The sequence below is a fragment of the Pelodiscus sinensis genome, chromosome 1 (genome assembly GCF_049634645.1).
Source record: "Pelodiscus sinensis isolate JC-2024 chromosome 1, ASM4963464v1, whole genome shotgun sequence".
Lineage (NCBI taxonomy): Eukaryota > Metazoa > Chordata > Testudines > Trionychidae > Pelodiscus > Pelodiscus sinensis.
Window position 1 is genome coordinate 233,517,718 of NC_134711.1, and position 13,505 is coordinate 233,531,222.

At 42.2% G+C, this 13,505-nt stretch overlaps 1 protein-coding gene and 1 long non-coding RNA gene across 3 annotated transcripts in view; one reads left to right on the top strand and one right to left on the bottom strand.

Annotated features, from left to right (window-relative positions):
- Positions 1-13,505, bottom strand: part of FHL2 (four and a half LIM domains 2) — a 222,061-nt gene that overhangs the window by 103,182 nt on the left and 105,374 nt on the right. The gene's annotated exons all lie outside the window — the stretch shown is intronic.
- The window catches only part of LOC142825723 (uncharacterized), a 69,489-nt gene continuing 63,528 nt past the window's right edge, over positions 7,545-13,505 (top strand). The window contains exon 1 of the long non-coding RNA XR_012900083.1: positions 7,545-7,811. This is a non-coding gene — a long non-coding RNA (uncharacterized LOC142825723). The remainder of the gene's footprint in view (positions 7,812-13,505) is intronic.

The following is a 13,505-nucleotide window of genomic DNA, read 5'->3' on the forward strand; positions in this document are numbered from 1 at the left end:
CTGGGTGGCTGCCCAAGGGCTCAGCATACAGGGAAGGCTGGTAGCATGCCATTTCAAAGCAAAGGAAGATGAAGATTCATTGAGTGTCCTAATCTCTGACTTGATCCTAAAATTAAGTTCTGAAACATATCAGAATATGCAATAAATAAATAACTTGAATAATATGATGCTCAACTTTCTTTTTAGTATATAAGGAATATCAGAGTCCTGCCACAGCTCAATGGACTTCAGTTTACCAGGAATAGTCCCCTGCTTCTGCACTAGACTCTGTTCATGTCAAACCCCTGAACTCATGCGAAGTTCTGTTGATGTAATTGAGATCTCAGTTCAGGACTGGGGTCTTAGGTAGCACAACAAAAGGAGTGTTCTGTTTTATGTGGTTCTGTAAGTGGGAGATTCTAATTTTAAGTTTTGTCATTTGCCAGCTATTCTATAAACTAGTTGTTCGGTAATATGCCGTGAAACTTCCGAAATCCATTCATGGACAGCTGGGATCTTCTCTGACTTCCATTGCCATGTGCTATATAAAGTTCCCAAACGGGAGAGGCAAAGAAAGTATAGAACTTTCTGTTATCAGTGAGAAGTAGAATCTCATTATAGTTACACGTCACCAAATGGAATGGAACCATGTGATCGTTTGGAATAAATTGTAAATAATTGTAAATCCTGTCACTACACTTTTTTTTTTAACCCTGATAATATTTTTTGTAGCCCTGATAATTGATTGCAGAATATATGGGCTTGAACCTGGTCCGAATCTTATCAACACTAGAACCCCCATTGACTTCATTAGGATCAGGACCGGGCCATCAGGCTTGTAAGTGGTATCCACACTGGGCAGTGTAGTCTACTGATAAGGAAGTAGGAGCGTACTGAACAGCTGTTAACAGTAGACAAAAATTTGAAAGTCAACTTGAAATCAGAAACAAGTTAGAGCCTGGGACAACTTAAGAGCAAACAGTGATAGCGTCTATCTCATCTTTGCTGAGAGTTACAATGGAGTTGCCAGCTAAAACTTGTTCTCTCCTTATAGGGCACTGAAGCAGGCACTACACTATCTGCCACCTCCATTTATTTTTATTTTGGTCTATCTTTTATTTATGTTGGGTGAACGGCTCTACAAGTTGTTGAAAAGTGAAGTGAGTAGTCTTCCATCCTTGGCATTGTAATAAAAATAATGGACCAGATTTTCACACGTAATGTGGCTTCTCTGTGCTGCTCAGGTGGCAAAAGGAGCTGGATTCTGGAAGTAAATGGCCCCTCCATCCCTGCACTAGCCATCTTTCCTCCTGCTCCCTATATGCAGGGGGCAAAAAAGAGTGTCTGGGTTGAGGAGGGGCAGGTGGAGATCAGTTCTACTACACCAGTCCTCAACCGATACATGGCCATTAGTGTGCTATAATTCATGCTAGGGTAGAGACTGGTGCAGAATGATCCTCACAGCTAAGCCATAAACATCTCTGACAGCCCTTCTTCAGTGCAGTAACCTGTATGGAACTTGGAGGGAGGAATACTGTATTCAGGAGGGAAGAGTTTGGAGGATACCACCAGGAAGCTAGTCCATGTGTGTGTGTGGCTCGAATGTGAGATGCAGTGACAGCACCTCTGTGAGTCTGTCTTTTAACAAAGAGGCGGTTTCATTGTAGGAAGCTGGAATCTTCTCATGTATTTACTCAGCACACGGTGCAGAAAATAAGCTGTCTGCACCAAGCCAACCTCAGGCACAGGTGAGCACCTGCCCCAGGGTCATGGGAAAAGGTCAGCTCAAACTTTTGAGCTAACTTGAGCCTGACAGCTAGCGTGCCTTTGGTGGGGGATATTCTAAACCACATAGTTGGGGTACAGCAAGGTCATGCTGATTAGTGGCTTCAAGCCTGTTAGGGGAACAAATGCTGTATCCTAGTACGCAGACATATACCATGGTAGCTTTGAGGGTTAGTGGAGGTGGCTCGTCCTCTCCTATGACTCCTGAGATACCTTTTGTCCATCAGTGCAGTAGGCAAAAGTAGTTGGTGGTGAGTACTGGTCTCAGGCTGGGAGGCTGCTTGTACGGAGCTCTCTTGCATTCGCTCACAGACCTTGGGAGGCACACCAGGTCTCGCTCAACAGACAGCCTTCCAACCTGAGACAAATTCTCAACATCAACTTCACACCCCACAACGGAAACACTAATCCAGGAATCTATCCCTGCAACAACCCCATTTCCAGTTCTTTCCACACATCTATCTAGTGACACCATCACAGTACCTAACCAAATTGGCTACATCATCAAAGGCTCATTCACATGAACATCTAATGTAATATATGCCATCATATGTCAACAAGCCCCTCTGCCATGTATGTCAGACAGGAGCAGCCTGAGGCGGGCTGCGGCAGCTGGCGCCCCAGGTGGAACGTGCGATCGCTGCCCCCGCCTGCACGGCCGTCAATAGAGTGATATCATCATCAGGTGCCCTGGGTGCCCCATGACGTCATCATCGGGCACTGTTGAAGGTGGCACCTTAGGTGACGGCCGAGTCAGCCTATAGTCACGGGCCGCCCCTGATGTCAGATACACTGGACTATCTCCATGCAAAAGAATAAATGGACACAAATCAAGCATTAGGAATGGAACATACAAAGAACCTGTTAAGGAGCACTTTAACCTCCCTGGACACACAGTTTTGGACTTGTAAGTTGCCATTCTCAGGCACAAAAACTTCAAAAACAGACTTCAACCGGCAACAGCTGAGCTAGAATTCATATGCAAATTTGTCATCCTAAACAGAGGTTTAAATAGCTACATTGAGAGGTTCTTGCATTACAATAGGAATCTATGGTATCCAACACGCTAGCCACTAGCCACGTGTTGCTATTTGGCTGAGTGAGTGTGGCTAGTTCTCTATAGCAGTAGCCACTATAGTGGCTACTACTGCTACTACTTCAAAATTGGTTGGACACCACGGTAACTTGCCATTCAGACACTCTCACCTTCTCATCACTGTTGGAGATGAGCCACATCCACTCTGATTTAATTAGCACTGATGTCACAATCCCATCTCTGTATACTTTTCTCTCTTCTTCAGCATCTGGGGTAGTGATCTGTAGCTCATGAAAGCTTATGCTCTAGTGCAGGGGTCTCCAAACTTTTCAGCCCGAGAGCCGCATTAACTATCAAACAGCAGTTCGGGGGCCGACTACACACTTGAGGTCCAAATAAAAAACAATCAAAACATGGATGTTGTTTTTAATTATTTATTTAATATTATTTTATTCAGTTATTATTTAATAACACATTGATACACTACACATGAACACCTGTATTAGTGTGAATGGTGAAATTGTTTCCTGGATGCCAAAATAGCAGACATTTCTGGCTTTAGATTTGTTGTCCCTAACATCAACAGTGACCTGAGATTATCATCGGACAAGTTTGTTCTCAAATTGTTCTTCACATATTTCATTCTTGAAAATGTTTGTTCACACAGGTATGTTGTTCCAAAGATTGAAAGGTACCTTGATGCAAAAGTTTTGACATTAGGAAAGTCTTCCTTGGGCAAAAACTGGTAAAAACCCACCAGTCCTATTTTGAACTTGTCCCTAAGGAGGTCATTTGCTTGCAACTCAATGACTTCCAGCTGCAGTTCATCTGGGCAACTGGCCACATCTGCTTCAAATGGGTTTTGAAACAATCTCACTTCTTCTGCCTTTGAATCCAAGTCAGAAAACCGCTGCTGAAACTGCAGCTGGAGGTCTTTGATGATCTCGTGGGGAACTCAGCTGTTGCTTCAGCCATGAAGACCTTGCACTGCTGAAAGTGCGTCAAGTTGTTGGCCTGTACTTGTTCCAAAAACAAGACAAGTTTGGATCTGAAGGCCTTTAGGTGGGTGTATAGATCAGAAACTAGATTTTGCTCTCCTTGTAGTTTTAGGTTCAGAAAATTTAAATGACTAGTTATGTCTGCAGCAAAAGCCAATTTCCATACCCACTCTTCATCAGACAGTAATGGCTGTGGCTTGCCTTTACTTTCCAGGAAGTCACCTATTTCCTTTCTTAACTTAAATACTCTGCTCAGAACTTTCTCACAACTTAGCCATCTTACTGCTGTGTAATATGGTAAATCTTGCGATTCTGTGTCTGTATCTTTCAACATGTCTCTGAACTGTCTATGGTTGAGCCCATGTGACCTTATTAAATTCACCATCTTCACCACAGGATTCAGTACACTGCTAATGTCCACATATTTAGCACACAAAGCTTGCTGGTGAATAATACAGTGCAGGAACATTGGTTGTATAATGTTTTTCTCATTACACATCTGCTTCACTTGTCCAACCAAGCCTTTCTTTATGCCACTCATGTTCTTTCCTCCATCAACAGTCAGGCAACTGAGGTTAGTCCAGTCCAAGTTATAATCAGCAAATGTTTTTTTTCAACTCATTGAATATATCCTCTCCAGTAACAGTGCCATACATGCTATGTAGGGAAGCCAGCTCTTGTGTTATGTTCATGTCTTCATCCACACCTCTAATGAACACAAGCAGTTGAGAGGTGGAGCAGCTGTCCAGCGATTCATCCATTGCAATTGAAAAATGGCGAAACTTGCTTGCATTTTTCGCTATTTGAGTCACAATGTTTTCACCCATGTCTGCAACACGGCGGGCAATGGTATTCGCACCCAAAGCTACATTTTCAAATTGTTTTGACTTTTCTGGGCAAAGTTCCTCAGCCACTTCCAACAAACATTCCTTCACTACTTCACCATCTGTAAAGGGTTTGCCACTTTTAGCCAGGACGTAGGCAACTTTATAACTGGCCTTAGTTAAGGATTCATTTTCATTTGAGGATTTACTGAACAATGTCCTCTGAGATGTGAGTTGATTTTGTAATTTAGAAAATTTTTCGGCACGGACTTTACCCTTCAACTGTACATATTTCTCCTGATGTTTGCTTTGATGATGACGGCGCAGGTTGTATTCTTTCATCACAGCCACGGTTTCGTTGCAAATCACACACAATGCTTTCTCGCCGGATTTGATGAAGAAGTATTTCAAACTCCATTCTTCTTGAAATTGCCGACACTCATCGTCTATTTTTCTTTTCCTCTTCTCGGCCATCGCTGGGCACTAAAATAAAGTGAATTCAACATGAATAAATAATGAAACTGAAAGTATCTTGCACACAATATCGCTCAAAAAACCTGATTATTCGAACTAATTTTGTCGCAATAATAGCTGCAAATCACCCGAAACAATTTTTAAAAATTCTTATGATTTCTTAAGTTAAACTTACCTGAATATAGTGTGCAAATATATCCACTTATGGTAGAGAGATTGTTGCTTTTAATGTTTCCTCTTCAGAATATTCGCCTGCGAATCCGTTTCTCCCGGAAGGGGGGGGGGCTTTTCCCCCTGCTCTCCCCTTCCTCTGCACACTGTCCTCCCCTCCTGCTTGCCACCGCTCACTCCTTCCCCCCCCCGGGCGGAAGGGGTCACCTTTTTAAAGTTCCCGCCGGGGTTCACGTTCCCCCGCACGTCGCCGGGCGGGCGTTACCACCACCGCCCATCCTGCCCCCTGATTGGCCGGCTGCCCTGTCAGTCTGGGCGGGGGAACGCCGCCCGTGCTAACCCCTGCCCCCTGCGCCGTTTGCCGCCGCGCGGCCGCTTGTCAGCGGAGCGGCCCGCTTCTCCTGCCCCGGCGCGGCGTGAGTACATGCTGCACACCCCTGACAGGGCCCCCCCCCCCGCGGCAAGAAGGGCCCGTTCGGCGGCGCCCCAGGGACGGGCGGGGGTCGCCTCGTCACACCGGCACGCGGAAGAAGGCGGGGCCAGACAAAAAGGTCTCCACGGGCCGGATGAGAGGGCCTCACGGGCCGCATCCGGCCCGCGGGCCGTAGTTTGGAGACCCCTGCTCTAGTGCCCTAATAAATTCATTAGTCTTTAAAGGTAACCACTTGTCTCCTGGAGCTGGGTCTTAAGGAAAAGATCAAATATTGTGAGAGATGCAATAAAATCACATATAGGCAGCACTGTGTAACAGCCAGGTGCCATCTGGCTATACTTTTTCTTTTAATTATCTTAAAAGACAGCATTGCTTTTAAAGAGTGGTGTTTTAATGACCTGCAAAGATTAAAAATCAGAGGGAAATATAGATTCCTGAACTGATCAGTCTCCCCCTTTTATGACTAAGCAGTCTCTTATTTTCCTTACCAGATGCTGAAAGCTAACCGCTGGCTCTACATTACTTTGAGTAGCTCTATTTAGGGCTTCTCAAAAAAATTCCATCTAAGCTGCCTTTGATGAAGAATTGGGGTTTTGAATAAATGAGGGAATTTTTGTGTGAAAAGTATCAGCTTCCTGAGCACAAGTTATTTAAAAAAGAAAAAAAGAGCAGTTTAAAATTGATTTGGAAGTACCACCCCCTTACCTCATGGGAGTAGAAGGATAGGTGCATTACACCCCTCAGACGGGCTGGATTTCCCACCTGGATTACATCTACCATGATGGGTGTCTCCCATGATGCACTACAGCTGTTCAGCAAAAGAAGAAGTACTCTGAATAGGGAGTCAAAGCCATAGAGGAGAATGGGTGAATGAGGCACTACGGTGGCACTTCCAAATTGAAATTTTCATTTTTTAGTTAAAAAAAGTTTCAGTTATGTGCCAAAATTCTTCACAACAGAAAAAATATTTTCTGACCAGATCCAGTTCTAATACATACCAAACTGTCCATCTTTAAATACAATTATTATTTACTTGCTTTACTGTAGCACCCCTAGTCATGGACCAGGAACCAATCAAAGCAGGGAAAAAAATCCTTTTGTGACTTCAAAGCAATAGATTTTTATCTACAAAGACACAAATAAAATCAGGTTTTTTGTTTCACAAAGCCTTTGATCCCTTAGGGTGCATCTACACAGCCAGGCTTAACTCAAAATAAGCTACACAAATTGAGATACATCAATTGCATAGCTTATTTCGAAATTGGGAGTGCCTACACAGCATTTATTTCGATATAGAGCACTCTTCCTCTGACTTCCCTTATTTCTCCTACAATGAGGATTACAGGAGTTGGAGTAAGAAGTCCTCCAGCTTGACAGTATTTCAAAATAACTGCCTGCTGTGTAGATGCAGACTAAGTTATTCTGAAATAACACTAATAACTTTAAAGAGGAATGTAGCTACAACACAGATTTACTGATCTATTGAGCTATTTTATTCAAGTAACAAGGATGAACAATATAATCACTAATAAACTAGATGCAATTAAAATCTGAGACCTAATATGTAGTGTTAATAGGCCAAGGGAAGAACACACACACAAAAACCCAACCTGACCATTGTCACCAGAAGAATTGTTGCCATAGGAAATTAAAAACTGCATGCATTGATGCAGTTGGCAAATAACGGAACATATATGTAGTCCCCTTACTCTAAAGGGGCCTCTGTTTTATTCTGAAAAGACCCCGTGTGCTACAATCCAGACTACAATTCCCATGAGCCCTTGGGAAAAAACAGGAAGGAAGGACTTTTGTAAGGGAGAGGACTGCTCTCTCCATGTGTTTGAAGAAAGAGGCCTAGCAGTCTGGGACTCTGCCTTGGAGTTTGGAACCAAAGGGGGAGCCAGGCTGCTGTCAAGGACATTGACCCAGTGGAGGGGCTGTTGGATGCAGCTACTAGATGCCTGTTGGAACTGGGAGTTAGCAGGCTGCTTCCTATAGGCACAGCATGAGGCAGTAAGTTTTGGGCCTTGTTGGAAAAGTGCTGCCTGGGACAGAGCTGCTGTTTAGCTTGGACCAAATCCTCACTACAGCTGCAACATCAGCGCGCCAACGCAAGCAAGTGTCTGGGACTGAGTCTAGGGGTGTGCACACTCTGGGGTGGGGTCACTGTTGTCTAGCTATATAAGCTTCAATTATTGTTATGTGTTTTGTTACTGCTATTCATTGCTAATCTGTTAATCCCTGTTTATTTAAGTTAAGTAAAGATTGTTTATTTTAAAGTGTTCCATTAGATGTATATGATATGTAGTTGTTCTGGAATTAAATCCAGATTATAGTTTGCATGAGTATGTTCCTGGAGGCTCTCAAGGCACACCAGTGTGTGTACAAAGCCAGCCAGGTGGAGGCACTGCCATTTTACATTCATTGCCAGCAAGAGACTGCAGCAAGGGAGTGGATAGGGCTTTCCCCAAATAAACACCATCACCACTGGGGTGCTCAGGATATTTTTTGGGTTAAAACACCAGGCGCCCAGGCACACCTGTGAGTGTGACCTGCTCCCCAGTAACCCAGGAAGGAAAAAGGGGGTTACATATACATGACTGAAAGATATGCACCATTGTTTAATATATCCTCAGAATTTCGATGATATCCTTAAATAAGTCTTTCATCCTTTGCAAAGCTCAGCAGCAGAAAGCTCACTCAGCTGGAGACCTCTGCTAGCCTGAATGAGTTATGACAGTTATTTGAAAAATAAGTTTTTGGTTTGTTTTAAAATGGTGATTGCCATTTCTAAGCCTCCCACCATCAATCCAAGTGCAAAAAAGGTGATATATGGGAGAAGAATGGGCTAGCAGGGGAGAAGAAACTGATCGTATATTTTAAAGGCATCTCAAGATTCAGTTCTGAGAGAGTTCTGAGACTCTTTCAATAGATAGATCCAAATGAATAAAACTTAGAGATGTGTTGCTTGTTCTTTTCAATTCTCTATAGACTGTCAGCCCTATAGCACCTCCTGCCTATTTTTTTGGTCTTCTGCTTAGATGACTGCATCCTTATCATCTACTACTTTCTCTCCAGAATCCAGATTGCTCATTGCCCCAGATACTGTAAATACAAAAAACAAAAGCAAAACAAAACAACAAGCAAAGGGGATGGATATGGGGCAGCTCATACCATGCCCCTACCAAGGTCTTAAAGGTACAATAATCTGAAACTGAGCTACTAAACAGAATGTCTTCTCTTCAGGGTTAGCCATCTCTCGCCATATTTAAAGAGGCTTATAGTTCATGGAAAATATGTGGGGATGGACAGACAAAAGCAGTGGTCAGATTGAAGAGAAATAGAATAGACAGAGAAAGGGATTTCTTTCTCTGCAGCTAATCTTCCTTCTTCCCGTGTAAAATCCTCTCTCAAAGTATGATTTTTATTCCTGATCCTAGCTGTCTCTTACATTAAGGCTACGTCTACATTGGCCCCTTTTCCGGAAGGGGCATGTTAATTTCAGCGATCGTAATAGGGAAATCCGCGGGGGATTTAAATATCCTACTTCGAAGTAGGAATAAGATCCTCCGGAAAAGGGCGCTTTTTCCGGAGGATCGGGGCCAGTGTAGACGCTCTTTTCTGGCTTTTCTAAAAGCCGGAAAAAAGCGGCGGACATTTTTATTTAAATGCCGCGGGGGATATTTAAATCCCCCGCGGATTTCCCTATTACGATCGCTGAAATTAACATGCCCCTTCCGGAAAAGGGGCCAATGTAGACGTAGCCTTAATGTCTTCACCAGATCAGCTCAGAGATCCTTGATTTAAACCAAATTCTAGGCTGGTTCTGGTTGTTCACAGCTAAATAACTTGCTGTAAGAGCTGACATGACTTAAATCAGTTGCCAATATACCAGAAGTCAGTGTGACTAGTATGTGTCATACTGTCACCATTGGCCATTGCCAAGTCCAATCCTCCTATTCTGATCTAAATTAAATTCCCACTTACTCTCTCAAGTTAAAATCTTTCTTGAATTTGCCCTCCACCATGCAACAATTGCTAGTTCTTAGTGTGATTGGCTTTGGCAAGAGATGAATTCAACCTTGGGTTATCTCCCTTTCTTCTTTGTATGATTCACTAAAGCCTCTCTCTGTTTTCTGGGTCTGTTTGATTTTGATTAAACACTTAGTAAACTAGGCCTCAGAGAAACTACCACTACACAGATGTAATGAAGATAATTCTGAAGAATATTTGTATGCCATTGAAGTACACCAGAATACACCCTCTGGGTTCACTTCCAGCACTTCCCATACTTTGCAAATTCCTGAATTGGGATACTGAAAAAACATTCTGTGTAGAGACAGTTTCCTTTATCTAACTGGAACATATGATTTTTCTTCTTTCTTAGTTGTTGTTCTTACTTAAGGATACTTGCATGAAAGCAGAATCTGTGTTGCTTTTTCAGCTTCACTAATAGTCTATTCTTGCTGCTTATTTCTTCCTTTAAGTAACAATAATGTGTTTATAACAGGGTAATCATGTGCACCACAGTAGCTAATTAGGATGTCACAAAGGCTACCTCTCCACTACCTACACTAGAGAGTGATCTTCTGGCATTTGATTTAGCAGGTTTAGTTAAGATGACTAGTTAAATGACTGCTTCTTGAAGCAGCTGCTTCTGGAACCCATAAGAGGAGAGGCAATTCTTGATTTAGTCCTAGGTGGAGCACAGGATCTGCTCCAAGGGGTAAATATAACTGCACAGCTTGGAAATAATGATGATAATGTGATAACATTTAACATCCCTGTGGTGGGAAAAACACCTCAGCAGTCCAACACTGTGGCATTTAATTTCAGAAAAGGGAACTATACAAAAATGAGGAGATTAGTTAAACAGAAATGGAAAAGTACAGTGACAAAAGTAAAATCCCTGCAAGCTGCATGGAAACTTTTCAGACACCATAATGAAGGCCCAACTTAAATGTATACCACAAATTTTAAAAATGCAATAAGAGAACCAAAAAAGTGCCACCATGGCTTAACAACCAAGTAAAAGAAGCAATGACGATAAAAAGGCATTGTTTAAAAAGTGGAAGTTAAATCCCAGTGAGGAAAATAGATAGGAGCATAAACTCTGTCAAATTAAGTGTATAAATATAAGGAAAACCAAACACAAGTTTGAAGAACAACTAGCCAAAAACTCAAGAAGTAATAGCAAAATGTTTAACTACCTCAGAAGCAGAAAGCCTGCTAAAAAACCAGTAGAGCACCTGGATGATCGAGATGCAAAAGGAGCACTCAAAGAAATTCTCCAACCCGAGCCATTATTTTTAGGTAACAAATCTGAGGAATTATCCCAGATTGAGATGTCGTTAGAAAAGGTTTTGGAACAAATTGATAAATTTAACAGTAACAAGTCACCGGGCCAGATGACATTCACCCAAGATTTTGGAAAGAACTCAGATGTGAAACTGTGGAACTATTAAATTTGGTTTGAAACCTATCCCTTAAATCAGCTTCTGTACCTAATGACTCCTGGTTCTTCCGTCGCCACTGTGAAATGTGTTTGGGATTATAGTCTGTTTAAAAGCATCCACACTATCAAAGCTACAACGCTGCTCTAACATCCTTGTTACTGTTGTTAGGGTAGTTGGCTTCTTTGCTGACCCTCCCAATAAAGATAATGTTAGGCTACGTCTACACTACACATTTTTTTGGCAGAAAATATGCTAACGAGGGACTCATTAGCATAACTCTCAACATCATAAGCATATTTTCTGCCGGGTTTTTTTTTTGCACAAGAGGTTTTTGCACAAAAAGAAGCAGTATGGACTTTTTTTTTAGCAAAACCCCCGTTTTGTTCAAGATCCTTATGCTTGTTCCAGAGAGGTATAAGTATCTTGTGAAAAACGGGGGGTTTGCACAAAAAAACCCCCATCCATACTGCTTCTTTTTGCACAAAAGCCCCTTGTGCAAAAATAAATGGCAGAAAATATGCTAATGATGTCATGACTTATGATAACGAGTCCCTCATTAGCACATTTTCTGCCAAAAAAATGTGTAGTGTAGACAAAGCCTTTGAGAATAATGTTATAATCACACTAATATGTACAGACCATATATGTTTTCAATGAATTTTCATTTTAGGAAACACTTTTACTTAGGGGGGAACCAATTCTTGCCACAACAGCCTTAAGAAAGAAAAGCATCATAGACCAAAAAATAAGTTGTGGTTAGTATGGAATGAACTCTGTTAGAGAGACACCTGATACTAAGGGAGCGATACAAAGAAAGGTATATCTCTTTAAGATGAAAACATTTCCGTGGTCTGTGGCTTCACATGCTGCTCATAAAGCAAAACTTTTCAGTGTCAAATAGATACAGTGCCCAGTTGTGGCAGAGGTTTTATGATGTACATGTAGTCACTAGTCCACCCAGGCTGGACTGAGACCACAAACTCAAGAACCAATGACACCACCTTCTAACAGGTCTCATTAACTGCCTGCCTGAGTGGAATCAATAAACTAAAGGTGTCATGGCTCCTTCCCCACTTTGGCATGATAAATGCAGAAGTGGGGGTCAGCAAGTACCCCAAAACCTTATCTACCAGGCTTTGGTATAAAACTTCCCCCAAAAAATCTTAAAACCCTAGATTTTGGGAATAAAACTTCTGCTGCCACTGCCCAAGTATTGATGTGAAAAATCAGGGGAGAGATCACTTGGGAAATCTCAGCCTTAAAGTACAAAGCAGGACACAACCATTAACCAATGCCAGGTTAATAAAAGAAAAGAGAAAACTTTTATCACTACCACAATATTCCTGTTGCAAGCATAATGCCTAGATGGAAAAGTAACAAATAATATACTCCTGGGCTGTGTCTAGACCGGCATGATTTTCCAGAAATGCTTTTAACGGAAAAGTTTTCTGTTAAAAGCATTTTCGGAACAGAGTGTCTAGATTGGCACGGAAGCTTTTCCGCAAACACTTTTTGCGGAAAAGCATCCGTACCAATATAGACGCGCTTTTGCACAAAAAAGCCCCAATCGTCATTTTCGCGATCGGGGCTTTTTTGCGGAAAACAAATCTGAGCTGTCTACACTGGCCCTTTTGTGCAAAAGCTTTGCGCAAAAGGGACTTTTGCCTGAACGGGAGCAGAATAGTATTTCCGCAAGAAGCACTGATTCCTTACAGTAGGAAGTCAGAGCTTTTGCGGAAATTCAAGCGGCCAGTGTAGACGGCTGGCAAGTTTTTCCGGAAAAGCGGCTGATTTTCCGGAAAAACTGGCCAGTCTAGACACAGCCATCTAGAAACTGAATGGGTCTAGAACTTAGTTACGAAGAAAAGCCAACCATTTCTTAAAAAGTGCACAGATATCAGATCCCATACCCAACCCATAAAACAATAAAACCTAACGGATTTATGTAAACTTTACCCTATTTACAGAAAGTGAAGAATTGTTTCTTGGAGACAGAGAGAGAGTCTGTCTCCCTCAGAAGCTGGAGGGAACTCTCAGAGAGACAAGGGAGGGAAAAACCAAACCATCCTTTGTCCTAGTTTGAAATTCCTACCTACATTCTTATTGATTGAATGTACCTGGTTAGGTAAGGTTAACCCCTTAGTCCCCAGGCTGCTGGCTAACCCTCATGATCATGACAACACACATCTCCTGTACTATCCAGTCTTTCATTAAAAAAGTTGTTTTGAAGCCGAGTGCCTCATGTAAGTTTTATTTCCCAAGCAACAATTCAATTTGCAGTCAAAATGTTTTTTTCGGTGCTGCCTTCTCTTCTTTTTTAAGCTTGTTTCTGATTCTTTCAACAGCTGA